We start from the raw sequence: 24,949 nt of genomic DNA on the forward strand, positions 1-24,949 counted from the left end.
ATTCAGTTGTACCAGGCCTATGTTAGATAGGTGATGCTGTACGCAGTTCCAGTGTGGAGTTCCATCGCAGAAACACACTGGAGAAGATTAGAAGCCACGGAAACATCATGCTACCGGATCATCGATGAAGCATCATGGGAAGACAGAATCACGAACGCAACCATCAGAGAAAGGCTCCAGTATACACCACTGAGGGAGGTGGCCGAGAAAAGGACCAGGTATTTCTTCCACCAGGCTACAAGAAGACTCCATAAGACCAGGGGCATCCTCGAGAATAACAGGAACCAGAGGATGCATAGATCTACCCATAGACTGATCGACCATCTGATCAGGGTCTAGCCGGATGGTTACCGGAAAACAGCCAAGCAGGGAAGTAGGTACGGTGCCGTAAATTAGTATCTACAGAAGAAGATGAGGATAAATCCACACAAAGAGATCCAGGATGCCGAGAGGACGAATAATCAAGAACCTGGCGGTGCAAGTGCGGGACGCTGAAAGAAGACTATAATGAATGACATACTCAATGACATGTTAAATTTTATTAGGCAATAAACGTTTTTATTTTTATTTTTTTTATTTTTATTTTTATTTTTATTTTTATTTTTATTTTTATTTTTATTTTTATTTTTATTTTTATTTTTATTTTTATTTTTATTTTTATTTTTATTTTTATTTTTATTTTTATTTTTATTTTTATTTTTATTTTTATTTTTATTTTTATTTTTATTTTTATTTTTATTTTTATTTTTATTTTTATTTTTATTTTTATTTTTATTTTTATTTTTATTTTTATTTTTATTTTTATTTTTATTTTTATTTTTATTTTTATTTTTATTTTTATTTTTATTTTTATTTTTATTTTTATTTTTATTTTTATTTTTATTTTTATTTTTATTTTTATTTTTATTTTTATTTTTATTTTTATTTTTATTTTTATTTTTATTTTTATTTTTATTTTTATTTTTATTTTTATTTTTATTTTTATTTTTATTTTTATTTTTATTTTTATTTTTATTTTTATTTTTATTTTTATTTTTATTTTTATTTTTATTTTTATTTTTATTTTTATTTTTATTTTTATTTTTATTTTTATTTTTATTTTTATTTTTATTTTTATTTTTATTTTTATTTTTATTTTTATTTTTATTTTTATTTTTATTTTTATTTTTATTTTTATTTTTATTTTTATTTTTATTTTTATTTTATTTTTATTTTATATTTTATTAGTGAAATTAATTAACTACAACTACACAGTGCTGAATATGGCTCTGATTAGAATGAATCATATATTGACAATCTATTAGCAACATGTGTCTGAGAGTTTTGGCAACACTGATCCATAAGCGCAATGTTATTTTCTTAACTTGAAACAAAGTATAGTGGCTGTCAATCCAGTGTACTTGGCTAAAAGGTCCTAAGAAGAAAGAGACCTAGGACTTAATTGTTTTGTGTTGGTATCATGTGACGTAACCTACTATGTCGGGAATGGCGTATATCGAGATTTATACTATACCAATTGTACATTCTGACTTTTTAGTTAAATATACTTTAGGTAAAATACCAATTATTTCAAAGCTTATCAGTAAAATATTTGTCATGGATTACATTATAAGATAAAGTGTTTTTTACCCAGATTGCAGTATTAGCCCCTATAGCTGTGCCACAATAATTTGCCGCTAAATAAAAATCAGGTATACAATTATGAATGTTTTAAACATAAAACAATAGATGCTTTAGTTTCCTACCAAATACAATTTTACTTTTTCTAATTGTTTAGGAATTCCCATTATATTGTTTATCATTCATCCATCCTATGGCTCTACGGCCCAATTCGAGCCATGGCCACTTTCATCAAACCTCTCCATCGGTTACAGTCGGTAGCCCTTCTCCTCCACGATCGACTGCCTAGGAGAATTCTGGCGTTCTTATTCACATCATCCTTTCATCGTTTTCTGAGTTGTTGTATGTTATGTAGCACTAGATGTGTTTATGTGATGAACAGATGTAAGTTTTATCTAATCAATAGAAACACTCGTAAATATTTTTGAATTTAAACGTTTTTTATTGACTATAAATTAACTTAAAATTAACAGCGGTCGAAAAAAAAATATGTATTGATATGTAAATATGTCGAAAAGGTTATATGTATGTGTACCTGCTTTTGGTAACTGTTTAAATATAGTCCGCAAGAAAGGCGTGGGTGGTTAACAAACGTATGAGCCACACTGGCACACTCGCGTTTTATACCCAATTACCGTAAACATAAGTCCCCCTTTAAACAATCGGGTTTCAATTAGTTAGTTACAGAAAGGTCACCAAAACAGTTAATCCTTGTTAATTAGTTGTAAAACAAGGAGGTAGAATAGCTAAAAAAAGTAAAGTGAATACACCTTGATGAGGAGCTCTAGGAATTAAAAAATTCTAGTGTATCCCATCAAGGGCTAAATCAGATTCAGATCAGATTCGATATCAAGGGCGTTACAAGTTAGAAAGTTTTTTATCTGGTTATTTGCACCAACAAACGTGCAATCAGTAGTTAAACAATCAGTAGTTAAGTTGCTAACGATTTCAAAATGGATTGCCTTAGATGCAAAGCAAACGAATAATGAAATGTATGCTTTGGTGATTTTGAAATTTCTTGCCGTCCTGTCAAGAAGTAAGAAAGGTCAATCATATTCAACGCCGAAATTAGAGACAGGCCTGGAAGGAGTTAACCGTAAAAGTGGAAGATTTCCCATGAGAGGAGATTTGTTTCTTGAATTAAATTTGAAGTAACGTGTGCAGTATACTTTTTGGTATAATTGGAAGCGTTATGAAAGCTTGAGATACCGCTCTAAAATGTAAATAACCCAAGCTTTACTGTAAAATATATACCATGAGTTAATTTTAAACAATTTCGAACATTAGGGGTAGAAATAGACAATAAAATTTTAAAATATGACTTAACCTCAATTTGATATTAACTTAAAAATGTTAAATGCAATACAAAAATAATAGAAATGGCTTAAAGAATTAAACAATTAAACCTGGAAGTGGCTTTAACAAATAGGGAGAAATGGAAGACAAAATACTATAAGCTAACTTTAGACGATGTGGACCTTATACACATGTAAATTTAAAATTATTGGCTTTTTTACTGACTAAATCCTAGGTATAAAGCCAGGTTACACCTAAATAGACTTTAATTAAATTGACAAGTTTCTAGGTGTTATAGTCACATTTTTACCTTTAACTCAAAGTATAAACTTCATTTTCTCCAAAAGGACTTTTCCAGTAGCTGCTTGCAATCAGAATTCATATCTGCATGGTAATCACCATTGTTTTTTGATGCAAAGGTCAGCAACCTGATATTTTCTACAAATCCATCCTCTGATCCGATATTTAATATAATTAGACATTTTCCTATACAAGAGAGAGCTTTTAACCCTGTTGACAGACCCTCCAAGAGTGCTTGTCTGGTATTTTTAATATTTTCATCTCCCCATATTTTACTGGTACACTGCTAGTGTGACTTGTATTTACTTTGTATTTTTTCTAGTTATAAAACTAAAACAAAAAATGTTATGTAATTGATATTGTAATACTTCTGTAATACATTTTTGCTTACTCAAAATTAATTGTCTTACCGAATTTAGCGAATGTTGCCCGTTTAAAATTTAGCAAATCGTCGTCGTTATTAACTTCAGTTAGAATTTTATTAAGTGTTGAAAGTTCATTTCTAAAAAAAAAATCATGAATTTTCCTCCGAATCGATGTTTTAATAGCATCTGAAATATTTTCTAAAATTGTTCTTGTCCTATGATATGTTTTTCTAGGAGAAAAAACATGAGTGTGTTTGTATTTAGCCAACACTTTAAAAACCGTACTCGCTAGTGTACCCCTAAAACAAACACATAATATAGTATAAGAATATTACTATGAAAATAAATACAATGCAATAGAAAAGAAAAACTTAAAATCTTAGTAGAAGCTGCACTTGAAACAAATTTCACAGATTCTGTCTGATTTGTATTTGGACGTGTTTGTCTATCACTTTTATAAATATTGAGAAATGTTTCTTTCTCTGACAGCCATAAATGAGTTTTCTCGTTTTTTCGACGTTTTCTGGGCAGAGATATCGGGACTGATTTTTTAACTTGAGCAATATTATCACTTTTCTGTTGGTGATCCATATCTAAAATATGGCAGTGATATAATGATTTTAATCATTTCGTTTCAAAATATACATATTTATACTGAGTGATTCCGCCCACAATAATTTTTTGACCAATATCTGTATTATAACAATAAAACACTGAAAACTTTGTTTTCATAACTTCCACAAAATTAATTTTAAACTCTTATCACTACAGCTGTTTCGGCGGATTGCCTTTCTCAAGTGCTCTATTTTTGGCGTGCGTTTACACTTTATAGTTTCTAATGAAATAGGTTTTAGGAGGGAAGAACTGTTTGTCTCAAGTTGGTCATTCAGGAATATATATCTGTGTTCTTTAATTTGTTGATTTCCATAGATTCTAACAAAGATAGCTTAAGGCCTTTATTTTGAATGTGAAGAATTTGAAATTCGTCATTAAAAGAATGACTATGATCTAGAAGGTGAAGTGCGTATGTAGAATGTGAAGAATTTTAAATTTGTCATTAAAAGACGAAATCTTTTAATGAACAGAATAAATGTTGGTTACAGTTTTTAAGTTTAGTATTTTTTAAATCTAGGCATATAATGGCTGGTAAACATGTATTGAAGATATCCAGTATTACTGAATTTTGCACTAATGACAACACAACTACTACTAACTATTTAAACTACGAGAAAACGAATACATTTAGTCTTTTAGGGGATAAAATCACTAGCACACATAAAAAAAATAAAACAATAATTTAAACATTTTTTAACTTCATAAATAAATTCAATGATTCATTGATTAATTTTGAAATAACCCCGATAAAAACAACAACAAAATACCTTGAAATACAGTAAAAAAGAAATAAAGTTTCATAGTAAATATTTTATATGTTGATATTCTTACCTCAGAAATTTACGAAAAACAAATAATACCAATCGTACAGAATGAGTGTTCACAACCAAAAGTCCTTATTTATTCTTCAAACGATTAAAAAAACGAATATTTCCAACTTGTTATGCGACAATTACATACTAATTAGAAATGTTTAGAAAGGTTTTTAGAACGCCCGTTTATTGTGACGTAAGAGCTTAGCTAGTCCATTATATGACTATTTAACTGTCTAAATTATTAACATATAAGGTCATAACTTTTTTTACTTAGTCCTAAGCCTTTCTACCGTTAGGTATAAGGCTGGTGGGGTTAAGATTTGCACTGTTGTCTCCATGCTATCCGGTCTTGTGTTAGATTTCCTGCACTTTCCCATGTCAATCCTTTCTTCTCAACTTCTTTTCTGATTTCGTCTACCCACCTAACTCTTGGTCTTCCTCGTTTGTTTTTCCCTTGCATTCTCGTTTCAAACACTCGTTTCGTTAATCTTTCATTCGACATTCTACACACGTGCCCGAACCATCTTAGTTGCCCCTCTACTATTTTTTCGTTTATTGGTTCTAGTTTTAGGTTTTGTCTGATTGTTTCGTTTCGTATTTTGTCTGTCCTCTTTCTGTTTGCTATTTTCCTCAGGAACCTCATTTCCATAGCATTGACTCGAGATTTTTGTCTCCCAGTCAATGTCCATGACTCGCTATTATAGATGATTGTAGGTCTAACTACTGATTTAACGACTGCCGTTTTTACCTTCTCCGGTATTTCTTTTTTCCCCAAAAATGTTGTTTTCATAGTGTTAAATAAGCTTCCTGTTCGTCCCATTCTCTCATTTATTTCCATGTCTTGTTTACCGTTTGATTCAATTATTGCTCCTAGGTATTTAAAATGTTCCACTTGTTCTAGTTGTTTTCCGTTTAATTGTATTGCGTGTGTCTTTCTCTGATTTGAAATTATCATTGTTTTTGTTTTTTCTGTATTTATTTTCATATTTATGTTTGACAGTTCTTCTTCTAGGATTTCAAGGTTGTTCTGTAGGTCTTCTCTGTTTTCTGCTATCAGAACCATGTCGTCTGCAAATAGAAGCTCTGATAGTTGAGTCTGTTTCATTTGGCAGTGTCCTAATGTTAGTTTTCCCATTTTTCTCTTGGCTTTCTTTATTGCTTCATCCAGTACCACTGAGAATAGCAGTGGGCTCAACACGCATCCCTATTTGACGCCTTGACTTGTAGCAAATTCTTCGGATTCCTCGTTGTTGGTTCTCACCGTAATTGTATTATTATTGTACATATCCTTTATTACATCAATTGTTATCCTGTCAACTCCACTTTCCTTTAATGTCCTCCATACGTCCTTTCTTTGTATTCTGTCAAACGCCTTTTCCAGATCAATATGGCATATATGTATTTCTCTATTTTTATTGATTACTTTCTCACTTATTTGTCTTATTGTGAATATGTGGTCTTGCGTGCTTCTGTTCTTCCTGAATCCACATTGTGTATCTTCCATAGTTGGTTCTATTTGGGTTTTTATTCTTGTTTCTATTATTCTTGCGAATATCTTTCCAGGAATACTTGATATAGTAATACCTCGGTAATTATAACAGTTTCTCTTGTCGCCCTTTTTGTGTATTGGTAGTATAATGTCTTTCTTCCAGTCCTGTGGCATTTCTGCTCTCTTTATGATATCATTCATTAGTTCTTTTATGCTGTCCACTCCCTCTATTCCCATGAATTTTATCATTTCCGGGGTGATATCATCCTTGCCTGGTGCTTTGCCTAATTTAACTCTTTCAATTGCCTTTTCTAGTTCCTCTGTTGCATTCATTGTTCCAATTTTGTTCCATCTCCATTCTTCTTGGTTTACTAACACCTTGTTGTAACCAATTTTGACGTCTTTGCCTTTCTCTTTTTCGTTTTTTGCAAAATTTCTTAGGTGTTTCTGCTTTTCTTTCTCTTCTCTAATCAAGTCATCATTGATGAATACTTTCTCTCCTACGACGTTTTTTAGTTTATATTTTTTTGCCATAATCTCGTGTTTTTCCTCTTCATTTCTTAGTTTTATTACGCATGTATTCTCGCCTATTTTTTTACTGTTGTAGGTGTAATATCAATTTAAAGATGTTTATTAAAAAGTCCTTTTATTCTTTCTTTTAGGCTGCTTCGTTCATTTGTATCCATTTTTAGACCATTTATTACAATGTTGTTTTTTCTTCTATTTTTTTCGATTATTTCGACTGCTTTTTTCATTTCTTGTAACTCTCTTCTTATTTCTGAATTCTCTTTTCTTATATCCTGATTTTCTTTTTTTAATTGTTTGTTTTCCACTGTCAGTTTTAGTAGAGCTTCGTTTGTTTTGTTTTGTTGGTCTTTAATTCCTCTTATTTCAGTTTTTGTTTCTTTCTGTTCTTGCTTCATATCTTTTTGAGTTGTGTTCATTTCTTTCTTCATTATTAGACCATACTGGTCTAATTTCTCAGATTCAGTTGTTTGGCGTTTTGTAGGAGTTCTCTGTGTTTTTTTGCTGTTTACAAAAAAATCTATATTTTCTCCTTTTCTTTTTCTTCCTTCATCTGTAGAGTATTCGTCGCTGTCCATTCTTATAATATTTTCCTTGGACTTTTCTTGTTATTTCGCTGTATATAAGGTCATAAATTATCCATAATCACAACCTGGTAACAGTGCTGTCGTTGAAACGACGATCTCAGAATTTAGTGTTTACACTTTGAATACTCTGCTATAGGAAGATACAAGACGAGATGATTTGAGGCAAAAAATATTTATTAGAAGTTGCTAAAATAAGTTTAAGAAGTATCTCTTATATATGACGTGAGCAGAGGTGTGTTAACTACTAGTAATATCTCGATCTTTTAAGGAACAGTTAATTTATTGTTCTATATGACACGAAGTAGAATTTTTAATATGCTCACTGTTGCTTAATTATGAGATTTATAGCTGGCTGCTTTTATTAATTTTTTTATATTAAATATTATATAGAACTGTTAATATTAAAATTAAATAAATGTAACTTAAATCATAATTCTAAAAATATTTTAAGGTAATCTATCCTTTAAAATTCTTCTAGCATTGTTTTTATCTTTTTGGTATGTAGTATTTATTTTACTAAGTTGACATACAATTTTACTGGACTATATCAGATATTTTCAAATAATAAAATCGTAAAATTCGCTAAAAACTTCATTTTTCGCCAGTGCGACTTTGGCAACCGTCTAGTTTTCAAAATATATTTAGATACCTGTATTGTTTTTATAACTTTAAATAAGGTAGTGAGTCTTCCATTAAATCCACAAGTTTGTCACGCATCAGTTGTTGTGTAAGTGCAGTAAGGAGAAATTATTTTATGGAACATACTATATTATAAATTGGTGGTAAGCTCCTCTTTATAGTAATTAAGTATTAAAATTATACAAATAAATTAGGTAAATGTGAAAGAAAGTAAAAAGATTTTTATTGAATGTATCAGTTAAGGTTCCAGTCAATTTTCGAATAACTATTGCGTAGATAGCTATATAGACAAAAAATATTTTCAAGTCTTTTACTAAGAATTATTTATAGAATATTATTAAACGACCAGCGCCTATTTTATATTTTCTAAATTTCCACTTCTACCGCTTTTACCTTTTTACGCTTTACAACTTTTTTTCCTAAGTTCTAGATTTTCAGTTCTCTGTGGGCTATATCCAAAATGACCTTTTTAGTCTGCTATATGTTATAATTTATTAACTCATGTCCGTTTTATCGATAAAGTTTTGGCTTCATATTATGTCAGTACTTTGAGAACTAAGTTTTTCATGATTATTTTTTTTTATTAGAAAAAAAGTGGGATCTACCAAAAGGTTATTAGCGATAGATCAAAATTGAATGACAAAAGATTATAGAAAATGTTTATAGATCTTAAATATTTAATTATACTATCATACTAACACTCCTGACCTAGAGATATTGTAACGATGTCTTTCTTGATCGTATTTACCACAATTTATTAAAAAGTGTTCAACTGTTAACAGAACGTTACACTGATCACATATGGGTGGGTTATTCTCTGTGAAAACTTGGTAAGTCCTAGACGTTGACGCGCAAGCACAATTTGTTCACGTCTATTAAGCGACGATGGAATCCACTGGGAATCCATTGGGAAAAACTGATCTTATTCAGCTTAGAATTAGCTCCGAATAATCGCTTAAAATTGCCTGTCTTGCTTCTTCATTTCTCGTTATCCCGACGTATGAGGGTACCCACAAAAATTGAACTCTTCTTTCATGTTGATGAGCTTGGGACAGCTGGTATTTTAGCTAACTTTTCAAAAGGATGTTTCGGAAAAATATGTTTGAATGAGTTTAGATAGCTAAGGGAATCTGTTATGATCAGGGCTTTTGTGAAGGTGAGCTCGTTAAAAAGTTTCACAGCACGGTATATAGCGTAAAGCTTAGCTGAATATGTGCTACATACTGGAGGTAGGCGAAAAAGAAGATTGCTTTCTAAGCAAACAATTGAAGCCCCCACTCCGTCTTCGGGCTTGGATGCATCTGTATAGATTTTATAGTAGTCGGGGTACTTTTCTAAGAGGGCTTCGAACTTAAGCCAACTGAGGGAATTGTTTATACTTGATATATCGAAATAGGTCAAAGATGTATCACAGATTGGTAAATCAATCAGCAAAGGCTCAGAGTATTTAATATCCGAGGAAAAAACATCCGGAAAATAAGTGTTTAGATTTTGTTGTATGGATTTAATACTTCCGTAATATGGTTTTTTAGTATAGCAAATATCTTGGAATTTTTATTTGTAAAAGTATTTTGATATTGATTTTGAAATATTATATGCGACTGAGGCTGCATGTGATAGGGCGAGGAACATGCAGTGGTGATGTAGCGCTGGCTCCATAATCTACTTAGAACGTATTAAAGATTTATACAGAAGTAGGGTGGATTGGACTGGGTCCCAGTTTTTGTTACAAACAGATTTTAACACATTTAATCTTTTATTACAAAAAGGATGAGTTGTGAGATGTGATTTTTCCATGTAAACTTTGAATCAAAGATTATACCCAAGAATTTGTGATGATCTCTAAACTCCAGCTGTTTCTCATAGATTCTCAGGGTTGGGGGTTGTGGTAAGGAGCTTGAAGAAAATACAACTCCTATTAATTTTTCCATTGAAAATTGAACACCTGTAAGGTGGGACCAATTTTCGAAAACATCTAAAAAGTTTTGAAGAATTGAGGACATTAAGGAGATTTTTTAGATTGCCTTTTATAGATTGTTTCACTAAGTCGTCAGCGTATAAACGGGCTTGTAGGGGTGTTGAATATTTTTGATTATATAATTTATTACCACTAGAACTAATGTTGGACTGAGCACGGATCCTTGGTGTGTACCATTTTCCAAACGATAAATATTTGAAAAAATATTATTTATTATCACTTGAAAAGATCTGCTGTTTAAAAAGTTTTGGATAAAGACAAGGCAGTGACCTTCCAGTTATGAAGTTGTCTCAAAATGTTGTACTTCGAAGCTTTATTAAATGCACGTTCTAAATTAAAAAATATAGCAAGGTATTTTCGGTTTGTAGCAAGGGCTTCATGTATCTCACTTTCCAAGTCTAAGATGTTGCTTGTGGTTGACCGATCTTTTCTAAAGCCATTTTGTCCGGAGATTAAGAGATTGGAATTTTGCAAAACCCATAAGAGCCTGGAGTTAACAATAGTTTCTAGTAATTTGCATGCTGTTGATGTCAGAGATATGGGTCGGTATGATTCTGGGTCATATTTAGGTTTGTCAGTTTTTAGGAGAGAAATGACTATTGTCTTTGACCAAATAGCTGGCCATTGGTGGTGGAGCCAGATGTTGTTAAATATATTTAAGAGATGCGTTATGGCTGAAACAGGAAGATGTTTCAGAAATGCTAAATGAATATCATCAGATCCAGGACCAGAATTCTTCAAGTTAAGAAGAGATGAGTTTATCTCTTGAAAAGAGATAGTTTAAGGAATTATTTTGAACTTTTAATGGATGTACGCGATTTTGTTCGGCAATTTCTTTGACTTTAAGATAATTGGCAGTATACTGTTGATTAGATGAGTGGCTTTGATAGATTCTCCCAAAAATATTTGCAATATCAATGATCGATGGTATGAAATTATTATTTTCTTTTAAACTCTTGAAATTGTGTGTAAACCAGATATTTTTCTAACTTTGTTCCAGACATCAGAGAGAGGGGTATTGCTATTAATTTCCGATACGTACTTATTCCATGAAAATGTTTTAGTAGTTTTGAAAGTTAGTTGGGCCCTTGCTTTTAGCATTTTAAACTTTACTTCATTTTCGGGTGTTTTATGCTTTTTGTATCGGTTTAGGGCTGATTTACTTACACTGATTGCTGTAGCAGAACGTTCATTCTACCACAGTACAGGACATCGACCGTTAACAGACTTAGATTTACCAATAAATTTCTGGACAGCGTTTAAGATAAGTTGATTAAACTTCTTCATAGTTAAGTTAATATCGTTTGTTATTTCCAAAATGGAAATATTATTATAGACATATTCGGAGAATTTTTGCCAATTTGCATTTTTTATTCTCCACTTAGATATAAATATGGAACCTGATGAGGAAAAATTATGGTTTCTAATAAGGATTGGAAAATGGTCACTACCATATGTATAGGCTAGAGCATCCCAACTGAGATAATGAGCTAAATTTGGATAAGGAGAGCTAAATCAATGCATTGGGAATACCCTGTTGAAATATTAAATCTTGTGGAGTTACCGTCATTAAAAAAATTTATATTAAATTGATCTAAAACATCGGCAATACTTGTGCCTCTGGCAGATATGTGATCTATTCCCCATATTATGTTGTGAGCATTAAAGTCGCCTAAAATTATACAAGGACGTGACAATTGCTCTAATAACCTGCAAAGGTTATCAGAATTTACTTGTATGTCACAAGGAAGGTAAACATTGCAAATAGACACTAAACTGGTAGTTGAGATTCTGACAGCGACAGCTCCAAATCACTAAGTATTGGAATTTGTACCGCCTCGATGAATTTGTTTACTAGTATAGCTACACTACCGCTTGCACGACTTGCATCTGTAGGGTATTTACGAAAACAAGTGAAATGTTTAGAATCGTACAATTGATTGGTCTTTAAGTTTATCTTCTCTAAAAAAATAATATGTGGAGAATATTCAGCTAAAAAGAAGCTGTAAGAAAGGGAGACGATGGAAAAATCCATCAATGTTCCACTGAAGAGTAGAGTTGAATGTTGTTAATAGATTCGGAGTTGGAGGATACTGAACGATTGTCTACAGAGGAGTCACTATTTAAGTCAGATATATTTTTTCCTAAATGGTTAAGTAGCTTCTTTTGAAGTTTTGTAAACTTAGTTTTTGTTGATCTATCATTTGCATATAGATAGCTGCATTTTTAAAGATGGAGTAGACCAACCATATCACTTGTAAATTCTTTGACGACGTTAATAGTGTCGGGTGAGCCTTGGACATTATCAATCATTAAGGACAATTGGTCGTAATTTAAAACGAAAGGTGGTGTATGATTATTAATAAAATTTTCAAGAGTTTTCCGTGTAGATCGATCGCTGGATTTTGGGTTTTGGCAACAGATTTTGTGATGAAAGTGCTGAATATGTAGGAGGAGAAATGATTTCACCAAAACTGCGGTTTATGGATGTACTTGAATTGGCGCAAGCATTATCAGAGTTTTCACTTAGATGCTGTGGCTTGATTACATTTGGAAGTACTGAAGTAAACTCATAAGTAGTGGCAGAAGTCAAGTTTGAAGTTTTATTTGTAACATTGGCTGAAATAGTTGTTGCAGAAAAATGTGGTAATGTATCAACTTTATAAGAATTTTCTGCAATTTTATCTAATGGAAAAGGTGTTGATAGGTTGGAGGATATTGCTTCCAAAGTTTGTCCAAAGAAAACGGTGTTGTCGCCAAATGAAGTTGATTGAAAGTGTTGCTATAACTAGGAGTGCCGGTAGTTTCTTGGTTGTGCAGATTTAAAGGTGAGCTTACAGTTGGAGCATTACTGGAATTCGTAAGACACTGGCTAGCGATATGTTCTAAAGCTTTGCATTTATAGCAGGTTAGACTATCCTGAGAAATGAAGATTCTATAGGAACTATTTTCATAATTTTGTGTGAATGAATCGGGTACGACAAAATTGTATGAACTGACATATACTTGTCTTCGGAAACTTATTATGTGGCTATATTGCGGTAGGTTTGAACTAATCCTTAAAAAAATCGGTGAAATAATATTTAAAACAATATGTTTTAATTCTTTGCAAAGCACTTCATGAGGAATAGTTGGAGATACATTTGACAGTATAAGTCTCTCAGCTAGTGTTATAAGTCGACGTGCCTTTATAATTTGATCTTGAACCTCGATTGAGCCATGGGAATTCAGAAAATCCTCTAACAGTTGCTTACTAGATAGATATATGCAAATTCTAGTATTTGATAAACGGGAACAGACAATAATATTTTTGGGTCCTATTATGCGTTCTAAAGTAATAAGGTAATCCTGAAGATGAGCTCCATCAAATGCTCCAAAAATTATAGCCTGATCTTTTTTTGGAAATTGCTGCTGGGCTACGGCTGTGGAATATGACTTAACGGTGGTAGATTGGCTTTGAATAGGGCTGGAAATCGATTCAATATTTGACTCCATAGTTATCTTGTACAGTGACCCCAAAATTTTCGGTGCTGACCTGTCCAGTTGCTGATAACAACGGCATGCACACCTCAATACACCTCGTATCGATACGAAATTTTAAGGTTATTTAAGTTGTAAATAGAAACCAATTTGATTTTGCGGCTTAATAAATATATGTAGATAACTTACAGTTTATCAGCTAATTATTGCACTATAACTTCTTCTTCTTCTTCTCGTAGCACTACAACCCGGGATGAGTTTTGGCTGACTGCATAACTTGCTTCCATCTTGAACGGTCGTCCATAATAGTTGGATCAGTGGGTATCCCCATTGTTCTTAGATCTGACCATATACTGTCTCTTCATCGTATTCGTGGACGTACTAAGGGCCTTCTTCCCATGGGGGCTTCCTCCCATATTAACTTAGCAAGCGGTTATTAGGGAGTCTATGGACATGGCCAGCCTATCTTAGACGTTGGAATTTAATCTCTTGGACTATATCGCTCGCTCTATACATCTGCTTGACCTCATCATTTTTTCTCACTATAACTTAACTTAACACTAATTCTCAAATACCACCGTAAAAACACTGTTTACTACTTACCAGCCAGAGACGGCTTCCAGTTTTCATGATTATTGTACTAAATTGCTAAATTACTGTATATATCATATATTTTTTCTATTATAATAATTCTACACCTATTTTAGATATTTTAGATATTTGATATTTCTTTAAAAATCCATATTCTTAATATTTTAAATGAAATATCGCTTTATTTTCATTCCCTTTAATTTTAATACTTCCTTTATTGTGTACCTTTTTTTTATATTTTTTTTCTTTGTACACTCCACAGAGTTTTATTAAATAACCTAGAGAATGAACTCCCTATGATCTTATTAAAACAGAATTGAAGTCGGCCAGAGGCGTTATTTTTCTGCGGGATAAAAATAAGGAAGCAAGAATTTAAAAACTAAACTTGACCGAATATGAGAAAATTTTGAAACATATCGGTTATGTTAGTTTTATTTATGATTTTAATCATGGAAAATTGAAGTTTGGTCAAAATTTAGTTTGATCAAAATGAATTTGTAAGCAAGCAAAACGATTGTTTTATGCCAAAACAATTACAAGAAAATACCTATCCCACGGGTTTAATATTACCGTTAGGTCTAGATAGGTTGAATGCCTTTTAGGAACTTTTCCTCTCTATTTTATACCACGAGTAAAAGTTATTTAAATAATTACGACATATATTCTTCTTTCTTCTTCTTCTTAGCCTTTTGTCGTCCATATTTGGACATAGGCCTCTCCCAACTCCTTCCATCGGTCTCTATCCTGAGCAACATATTTCCAATTTCTTCCGGCTATTCTTTTAATATCATCAACCCATCTCATCTGTGGTCTTCCTCTTGGTCGTTTACTTCCGTAAGGTCTCCAATGTTATATTGTAGTATTCCAACGTTGGTCTTTTTGTCTAGCAGTGTGGCCCGCCAAGCTCCATTTAATTTTGGCAATTTTTGTTGCTATGTCCTCGACTTTTGTTTTGGATCTTACTCAGTTGTTCCTCTTTTTATCTGACAGTCGTATACCCAACATTGCTCTTTCCATTGTTCTTTCTGTTGTGGCTAGTTTATTCATGTTTGCCTTGGTTAGGGTCCAGGTTTGACATCCATATGTCATGATAGGAAGGATGCATTGGTTGAACACTTTGCTCCTCAAGTATTGGGGTATTTTGCGGTTCTTAAGTATCCAACTAAGTTTTCCAAATCCTGCCCATGCTAGTCTTGCTCTTCTAGTAATTTCCGCACTTTGGTTCTCTTTGTCAAGTCTCAGGATTTGGCCTAGGTAGATATATTCCTGGATTTGTTCTATCTCACTGCCATTTATAGTTATACGTCTGGGGTCATCTGTGTTTGTCATTATTTTTGTGTTTTTCATATTCATTTTTAGGCCAACGTATTGGGAGCTGGCTGCTAGTTCCCCCATCATAATTTGCAGTTCCTCGAATGTGCTAGCTATAATCACTATGTTGTCAGCGAATCTGAGGTGGTTTAACTTGTTGCCTTTAACGTTAATACCATAGGTTGACCAATTTGTAGTTTTGAAGACGTCTTCTAGGGCCAGGTTGAAAAGGTTTGGCGATATTACGTCTCCTTGTCTCACTCCTCTCTTAATGGGGATGGGATTTGTATTTTCGTCTAGTTGTACTATCATAGTTGCATTTTTATATATATATTATGTATTAGTTGCCTATATCTCGAATCTATTCTACAATTATTAATAGCTTGTTCTATGGCCCACATCTCGATACTATCAAACGCCTTTTCATAGTCGACGAAGGCAAGAAATACGGGTAGTTGGTATTCTTTTGCCTTCTCTATCAATGTTCTCATTGTCAGCAGATGGTCTGATGTACTATATCCTTTGCGGAAGCCAGCCTGTTCAACTGGTCGGTAATTGTCCATTTTGTAGGTTAACCGGTTGTTATTAATTCTCATAAATAGTTTGTATACTTGACTGAGCAACGATATAGGTCTATAATTCTGTAGATCACATTTGTCCCCTTTTTTGTGTAAGAGTATTACTATACTCTCGTTCCAGTCTTTAGGGATCTTGCTATTATAAAGACATCTATTAAATAGCTCTGTTAGTACAGGGATTGTTAATGTCTTGTTTGTTTTCAAGAGCTCGGCAATTATACCGTCGTGTCCTGGAGCTTTATTATTTTTTAGCTCTTTTAAAGCTCTTTCTATTTCGAATCCCTTTATATTTGGTAGTGCCTCTAATCCCACGTTTTTTATTTTTCTTTTGACGTTCTCTTTTGTTGTTACAAACAAATGGCCAGCCATTAGGCTGGCCTTGCGAGCTGTACAAGGATGTATAGAAGTTTTCGACAATATTTGTTATTTTATATTTGTCCTTCTCTTCCTTTGCATATATACTTGTGCATAATTACATTAAAAAGCATTTGACCCAAGATGGTACATAATATTCTTTCATTTTTCACACACATGATAAAGACCTGAATTCAAAGCTCAGCAATGACAAAAATTTTATCATTGGACAGACAGTCCACGGCTGCACTATTTCAAACTTCTAAGCTTTCGTCAAGCAGCTTTTTATAATTCACTTTACAACAAAATTTAGTAAATAAATTTTAAATCAAAGAATTAAAAAAGAAAAGTATTTTTTTAAGTGTGTAAACATTTATTTCTTAGCTGAGCGCTTTCGGATTACAAAGCCATCTTCAGAGCTATGGTCAAGTATTTAAAGTATTACTACTAGGAGAGATCTCATTTAAGCTGGTTCTATTACAAATTTTTCATTGAAAAATCACAAAAAAGACTGAACATTGGACTCATGGTATCAGAACCCGACCTTTTATTATAGTTGAAGCAGCAGATAGAATTCTATATGGTAGATTTTGAATATAAAACCATGTTTTGTTACCATTATTTGTTTTACCCTTTTTCCTTTATTTTTGACCCTTTTCCACCTCGATTTTCCCGCTGCTTGTCTTTAGTAATTCTTTTCTTTGGCTATTACTATTTTTCCTTCCGTTCCTTCAATATTTATTTAACAAACTGCATATTCAATAAAAATATATAAAAAAAATTATGTAGAAGTTTTAAAAAGATAAAAAAATTATTTTTTTTAAAGCGGAACTTATTAAACGTAGTTTATTTTTTTTACTTTTTTGAAAATGTGTAGGTAGTTAGAAGCTATTGACAAAAATAACTTAATGACTAACAAAATGTGTAGGCATTTTTAATGCACTCGTCTATTTCATACTGAGTATTTACTGAAAGCATATCAACAAAAAAACATAACTTAATTTTATTGCATTTAATATTACAATATTTCTTGTTTGATTTTTTTCGAGTTAGAGAATTAAATAACGACAGTAACGACTGTATCGACACATTGCGCAACAACACAATACATGGAGTAGTAAAGGTAGTGGCATGCGTATTTATTAATAAAATAAAATAAAAAAAATAAAATTTACCATTTTTGATGGGAATACGCCACAATTTAAATTTAAAATAAGTTTGTTTTTATATTGTATAAAATAGAATAAAATAAAATGCAATCTAATCGTATCGAATCGAATAGAGTCGAATCAAATAAAATATGGATTCGAATTAATTATCGAATTAAATCAATTATCGAATTAAATCGAATCAAACATCGAATCCAATTATCAAATCGAATATTGAATTGATTATCTAAGCGATTATCGAGTTGATTATCGAAACGATTGAAAAATAATGTTTTAAAATATCGATTTTTATTTTATAAATTTAAGTATGTAACGAAACGGAACATATAAACAAAATTTATTTCATTACAATTTTGGGCTTAATTTTTACTATTGAAAAAAATCATGTTTTTTGGTATTTTAATGACGGTTATAATCGCTGCGTGGAAGAATACAGGTTATGTATGACCATAATTCCTACTTGTGAACAATAATTGGCTACATTGTACGACAACTCCTGGTCAAGTTTTCTATAGAGAAGCACAAATAAATATACTACTTTATATATTCTGTAATTTCTTATGAGAAAACGCAAATTGCAATTGAGAAAACGGGTAGTTTTCGAGGGCCGCTGTGTACATTTAAATTTGAGGATATTTGGCGTTTAAACGATGAAATCACTCTTCTAAATTGAGGATTTATAGTATAGTATACGTGACAATGTGACTTTAACAATTTAATCAGAAATCTAAAAATGTAATATTAGAAAGGGTAATGTACTTTAAGCAGCAAAGTAATATTATACCTTGTCTACAAGAAACATCTTGTACAGTTGACTCATTCTTCTTCTGTTTATGTATAAATGACTCTGTCTGTTTTTAATGTACCTCCCGTAAATTGTCGGTCCATGGTTTTCGTGGTCTTCCTACTGATCGTCTTCTTATTGGGGAACATTCTCTTGCCGTCTTTACTACTCTCTTTGTTGTCATTCGGCTCATATGATCGTTCCATTCTACTATTTTATTTCTTACCCAGTTCTTGATTTTCTCCATATGGAATCTGCGTCGTTTATCTGTACTTCTAGCTCTGTCCATAGTGTTTTCCCATTAATTGTTTCAAGTGTTTTCATCTCTGCTGTTTCTAACATCCTTTTTGTCCTCTCTGTATCAGGTCGTGTTTCTGCCGAGTATGTTGTTATAGGTCTGATGACTGTTTTGTAAATTCTGCCTTTCATTTCTTTCCCAGTATTTTTGTCAACAGTTGACTTAAAGAACCTAACTAAGCTGATTTTTTTCTGTTAGATCAGAATGATCCGCGAATACCGGTTCGAAACAATTAAAAAAAAAACGGTATAAAATCTCTATTCACCAGTTGTATGACATTTAGCCTTACACCCTTTCGTCGCACAAGTCCACAAAAGGCAATTCGATTTTAGAGTCTTTCGCGATTGAAATTTGAAATTATTGATAACCATCATTTTTTATCCACTCAGAACGTTATCAATAAGCGGTTCACTATCCATGTTGAAGCAACAAGCGCAAATGAAGACAAATTTTTCTTTTCGCATAGTTTTAAGTAGCTATCAATAGAATTTTTTTGAATTCTCAAATAAAAACAAATGAATTGCATTTGCATATAATATATTGGAAATATTATTTGAATTTGGATTATTCTGTCAAATTACCAAACCTAAGTGTCTGGCAAAGGTTTTATGCTCTATATCTGCTGATGGGTTTACGTGTACCCATCCAAATAGGTACGTAACTTATTGCAGCCATAAAACTAATTATATAAGTAGGTACTTATGCTCCTAAAACTAGGTACTTTAGCTAAATCGAGTTTAATTTCAATACATGATACAAAGGATGAATAAATTTTAAAATTGGTACAATTTATTCATCCTTTGTACACATTTCTAATTTAGTAGTGATATTCTGATCTAAGGGTAACAATGTCTTTGAAATTTGTAAAAATAATATGAGCCATAGAAGCATCTGGAAAAAAAATAATTATAGTGTTCGAGTTTTGGCCGAAAAGTTTCAAATAGAAAAAAGTCAAGTTAGTGACATTTTAAAGAAAAAGGCCGATTTAAAAAAGTGGTACAGTGAAAGTGGACATGTTTAACAAAAAAAGAGGATTAAAATTGAAGGTGTTGCCATCTATCTAATCATGGATCTAATCAAAATATCACAGGCGATAACTGGTTCACCAGTATTCCTTTGGCGAAAAGACTTTTTGCACAAAAAACCCGACTTACGTAGGAACGATGAGAAAAAATAAACGGGAAATGCCGAAGAAATTCCTTTCAATACGAAATAGAGTGAAGCACTTCTTCATATTCGGTTTTCACGAATGCTGCGCTTTGGTGTCCTATTGTTCGAAAAAGAACAAGGCTGTATTAGTTTTATCCACATTCCGTTCCACCGTTGCTATAGATGAATCTACTGGAGATAAAAATAAACCTAAGGTCGTCACCTGAGCGTCGACCTGGTTGACCAGCTTTGTCAACACAATAATTTTGCGCGCAACACTAGACGTTGGACGATGGTAGTGTTATAAAATCTGGTAAACATTTCCGCAATAAATGCTCGTTGCATTTACAGATATCACCATCATATGATCGAGAAGATATCATGTGTTCGGTTCTTGTGAAATCTGAGTTGGAAGTTAATCAAAAACGAAGGTCTCAAAATTCAAACATTTCAAGGTAGCTACGACAACGTGCAAAACTGCTGCTGGGTATTGAGGAAGGTAAGCAGCCAGCCGAAGCTAGAACCGGATTCAGAGGAATATATTATGTATGTGGAAGGGTTCGAGATAAAATCATCAGAAAATTCTGTTCCAAATGTGGAAAATGGGTTTGTGGTGACCATTTGAAAGAAATCTGTATAAACTGCCACAAAATTAGGTTATGTGAATGTATTATCGTTTACTTGAAAATAAAGTTTTGTTGTCATAATTTTTTGGTTTTATCTTGATTTCCATAGAAAATAAACTAAAAGTCCAAAACAAAATGGCAAAAAAAAACTGGGTGACATATTTCCCCCACGCCACCAAATTTGTCATTTTTAGTCACGCCACTATCGGAGGGTTTATTAATTCGTATCAATAGAGTATGTAGGGGTGAGGGTTCCCTGATACCACTTCTCACCGTGTAAGTCAAACGTTTACCAATTTCTTATTCTCCCTGGGAGAAAATAAAAATAAAAGCAATCGGGGAATAGCAGGAACAGTTTTCCTGTGTTATATAATGTTACTATTTAATTCAAAATGAATATTTTTACATTAGGATGCTTTCGATAACAGTCAAAAAAATATGTATATTCTATATAAAGAGAGTTTTATATAAAAGAATATAGTTTTCTAGCTTAAGGATCGGTCATGATATTTTATTAAACAGTTAACTATTCAACAGTTCTTCTGAACTTAACTAAAATCATTAGTCATCAATGACTGTTTACTACGTGATACTTGTAGTTTAATTACCATTGGTTGCGTATATTTTTAAATTAACTGTAGATTTATTGACAACAATTATAATTAAATAATGAACTTAAAAAATAAAGATGAATCATCATGATTTAGATATCCTGTCAATAGGTAATGGATAATAAACAAGGAATTAAACGTGATGAATATGGAATGATTTGTATAATCGAGACTATTAAACAGAATTATTAAAAAATGTTTGTTTTTCAAAACCCCTTAAGTTGATTTCATGCGATTGGAAAAGTTTTTTATTGGGAAAATACATATAAATTACGAGCATGAGTCTCATTTAACTAAAAAGGTGCTGGGTATTTTCCACAAAAATAATTTGGAAAAATTATAAGAAATCACGAATATAGAAACGACAATGGGACAAGTCGGATAATGAAAATATGCCGAGTATACGATTTGGCCATAACCAACAAAAGATTTATAAAAACTTACATAGATATACATGTGAGGAACCTGGTAGAAACCAAAGATCAATTATTGATTTAGTAATAGTAAGAAAAGCCCGAAAAGCAATAATATAAGATGAAAGAGTATATAGACAAGCAGAATGTGCAAGTAACTATTAATTAGTTCTAGGGAAAAAAATATACACGAGAAGACGACAAAACGACAATAAAGTAGAACTTTTACAACAATTTAGAAATTGAACACCGTATCAAAATAGACTAGAGAATATGCTACATGTGAACGAAGAATAGACCCTAACAGAAATGTATTAACACCTAAAGGAAAAAATAAACAAAGCGGCCACAGAAGTACTAGGTATTGAACAAAACAAGAATAAATATTTGGAGAAATATAATAACGACCTAAAAGAGATGATTAAAGGGAAAAAAGATACTTTTCATAAATGGCTAAACGACGGAACCCCAGGAACATAAGAATATGCTAGTTGCAGACAAAAAGTGAAACAAAGAATAAGGCACGAGAAGAAAGAATACTGGGAGAGAATGTGCAGATACATAGGCAATACGATAAAGTATCACAGGCAATGGAAGAATGAAAAAAAAAACGTCAAAAGTGAAGTAAAAACAAAGTAAAAATATCATACAGATAATCACACCAAACGAATAGACAAAACATTACACAAAATTATTGCAGGATAATAGACCCTAGTATATCACCAGACTGTGACAATAATAACAGAACAAAATTAGAGGAAGATATAATTAAAACGCTAAAGAAAGCCAAAATTCAATAGCAAGAATCTTTTCCATAGTTGTAAAAGAAAAATAGAACAACACGTGGACCATTATGGCGATGAATAAGCCGGATTCCGAAAAGTCAGATTATATCTAGATAATATATTCATCATAAGACTTCTTCTTCTTTTGGTGACTATTCGTTTAGAATATTGGCGATCATTCTAGCTATAATTATTTTATTAACTGATACTTTAAATAGATTAGTTGTTATGGAGAACCATTTCCTCAGGTTTTTTAACTATGATATTCTCCTTCTCCCAATTCCTCGCTTTCCAGTTTGAGAAAGTGATAAAAAATAACACAGAGACAAATATTGAAACACATATGACCTTTATCGACTAGGAGAAAGCATACCATAGCGAACCTAGGAAGCACTATTGAAGGAAATGAGAAGAATACACGTTAGAGAAAAATGGGTGAATATAACACAAAGACTGCTTTGCAAAGATGATATAGAAAATGTGGAACAATGAGTATACCAGTAAAAAAGACTACATTCTCTTCTTTTCGCAGATTACCAAGTCATTTTTGCATGAGACAGGGAGGACATTGAATATATGATAAGGAAATTAAAGGAAGAATATAAGCTATGGGATTTAAGATAAATATGTGAAAGACCGAATACTTGTGTATTGGATCCGTGGTTGCAGATTTGAACTTAAATTCAAAAGAAGACATGATTAAGAGTTGTAAAAAGTTTAAGTATTTAGGATCAATAATACTTGTATGAAAGATATAGAAATGAAAATAGCACGGGAAAAACAAGCTACGGAAACACTCCAAGAAATAATATGGAACAACATTCTACCCAAAGAAAACAAAAAAAAAAGGATCTTTCATAGCAGATTACTGAGTACTATAAAATAACAACAATATGAAATAAAATATCAACAGTTGAATTGGACTTTATGAGAACATATCTACAAATCACCAAAGAGATTAGAATAGGAAGAGAGGAAATATGAAACAGAATGGAAGTAGAATGATCAATTAAAGTTGGAAAATAAAGGCCTGCAGTGGTACGGGTATATACAAAAAATGCCAAAGCACAGGGGGCCGAAAAGACTATTGGACTGGGACCTACCAGAAGGAAGACGGAGAAGAAGACCTGCTAAAAGTTTAAAAAAAGTACATTGGAAATGGTAGATAGAGACCTCAGAGAAGGTGACTGGTAGAATAAAGAAACCTAAGAAACATCGTCCAAAGACATGCGGTGATTATCGGACAATAAGTCTGATGAGTCACGTTTTGAAGATCTTCCTGCGAGTAATATACAGCAGAATTTACACGCTAGTAGAGGACAGAATTAGCAATACTTAATTTGGGTTTAGGAGTGGCTTGGGTACAAGAGAAGCCTTGTTTAGTATACAGGTGCTAGTACAGAGATGCAGAGATATAAATCAAAATGTGTACATTTGTGCAATCGATTTTAAAAAGGCTTTTGACAAAGTCCGACATAACAAAATGCTAGAAATATTGGAAACAGCTGGATTGGACGATAAAGATCTACGAATAATTACAAATGTATACTGGCATCAAGTGGCAAGAATAAAGGTTGAACAAGAACTGTCGGAATATAAAAAGAGGAGTGAGACAAGGCTGTATGTTGTCGCCTTTACTCTTTAACTTATATTGGGAGGAAATATTTAAGGAAGCCTTAATGGAGACAGCCGAAGGTATTATTGTGAATGGAGTAACCGTCAACAATATTAGATATGCCGACGATACCTTAGTACCTGCTAATTGCGGAGAAGACCTTCAAAATATAATGAACAAAATATAACAGACTTGTGATCAGTATGGATTAAAACTCAACGTTAAGAAAACTAACTATATGATAGTTAGCAAACAAAATTATATACAGGATGACGGTATAAAAGTCGGAGATGCCACTCTAGATTAGAGAAACTCGTGTATCTCGGCAGTAATATCAATGAGAGCTGGGATCCAACTGCAGAAATTAAAAGCCGAATAGAACAAGCCCGAGCTGCCTATGTAGAAATGAGAAACGTACTTTGCAGTCACGATCTTAGCATTGACCTTAGAGTTCGAATGACATCTTGCTACATCTTTCCTGTCCTGCTGTATGGAGTGGAAGCGTGAACTCTAACTGAGGCTATCCTTAGACGCTTGACAGCCTTTGAGGTGTGGGTATACAGACGACTACTGAAAATAAGCTGGGTCGACAGAGTTAGAAATGAGGAGGTCCTTAGACGGCTGAACCAAACAACACAACTGGTCAATATAATAAAGAAACGCAAGCTGGAATACTTCGGTCACATTATGAGACACCCTGAAAAATATGATCTTTTACATCTGATCATTCAGGGAAAGATCCAAGGTGATCGTGGTCCTGGTAGAAGAAGAACATCATGACTGAAAAATCTAAGGTAATGGTATAGAAAATCAACTACATCGTTATTTAGAGCTGCTGTCAATAAAGTCCCGATAGCGAATATGGTAGACAACATGATATCCAACGATCGATAACGGTCATGGAACTAGAAGAAGAAAAGAAGAATAAAGTGCTGAAGAGGATAAAAACGGCGAAC

This window comes from Diabrotica undecimpunctata, chromosome 3 (genome assembly GCF_040954645.1).
Source record: "Diabrotica undecimpunctata isolate CICGRU chromosome 3, icDiaUnde3, whole genome shotgun sequence".
Taxonomy (NCBI): domain Eukaryota; kingdom Metazoa; phylum Arthropoda; class Insecta; order Coleoptera; family Chrysomelidae; genus Diabrotica; species Diabrotica undecimpunctata.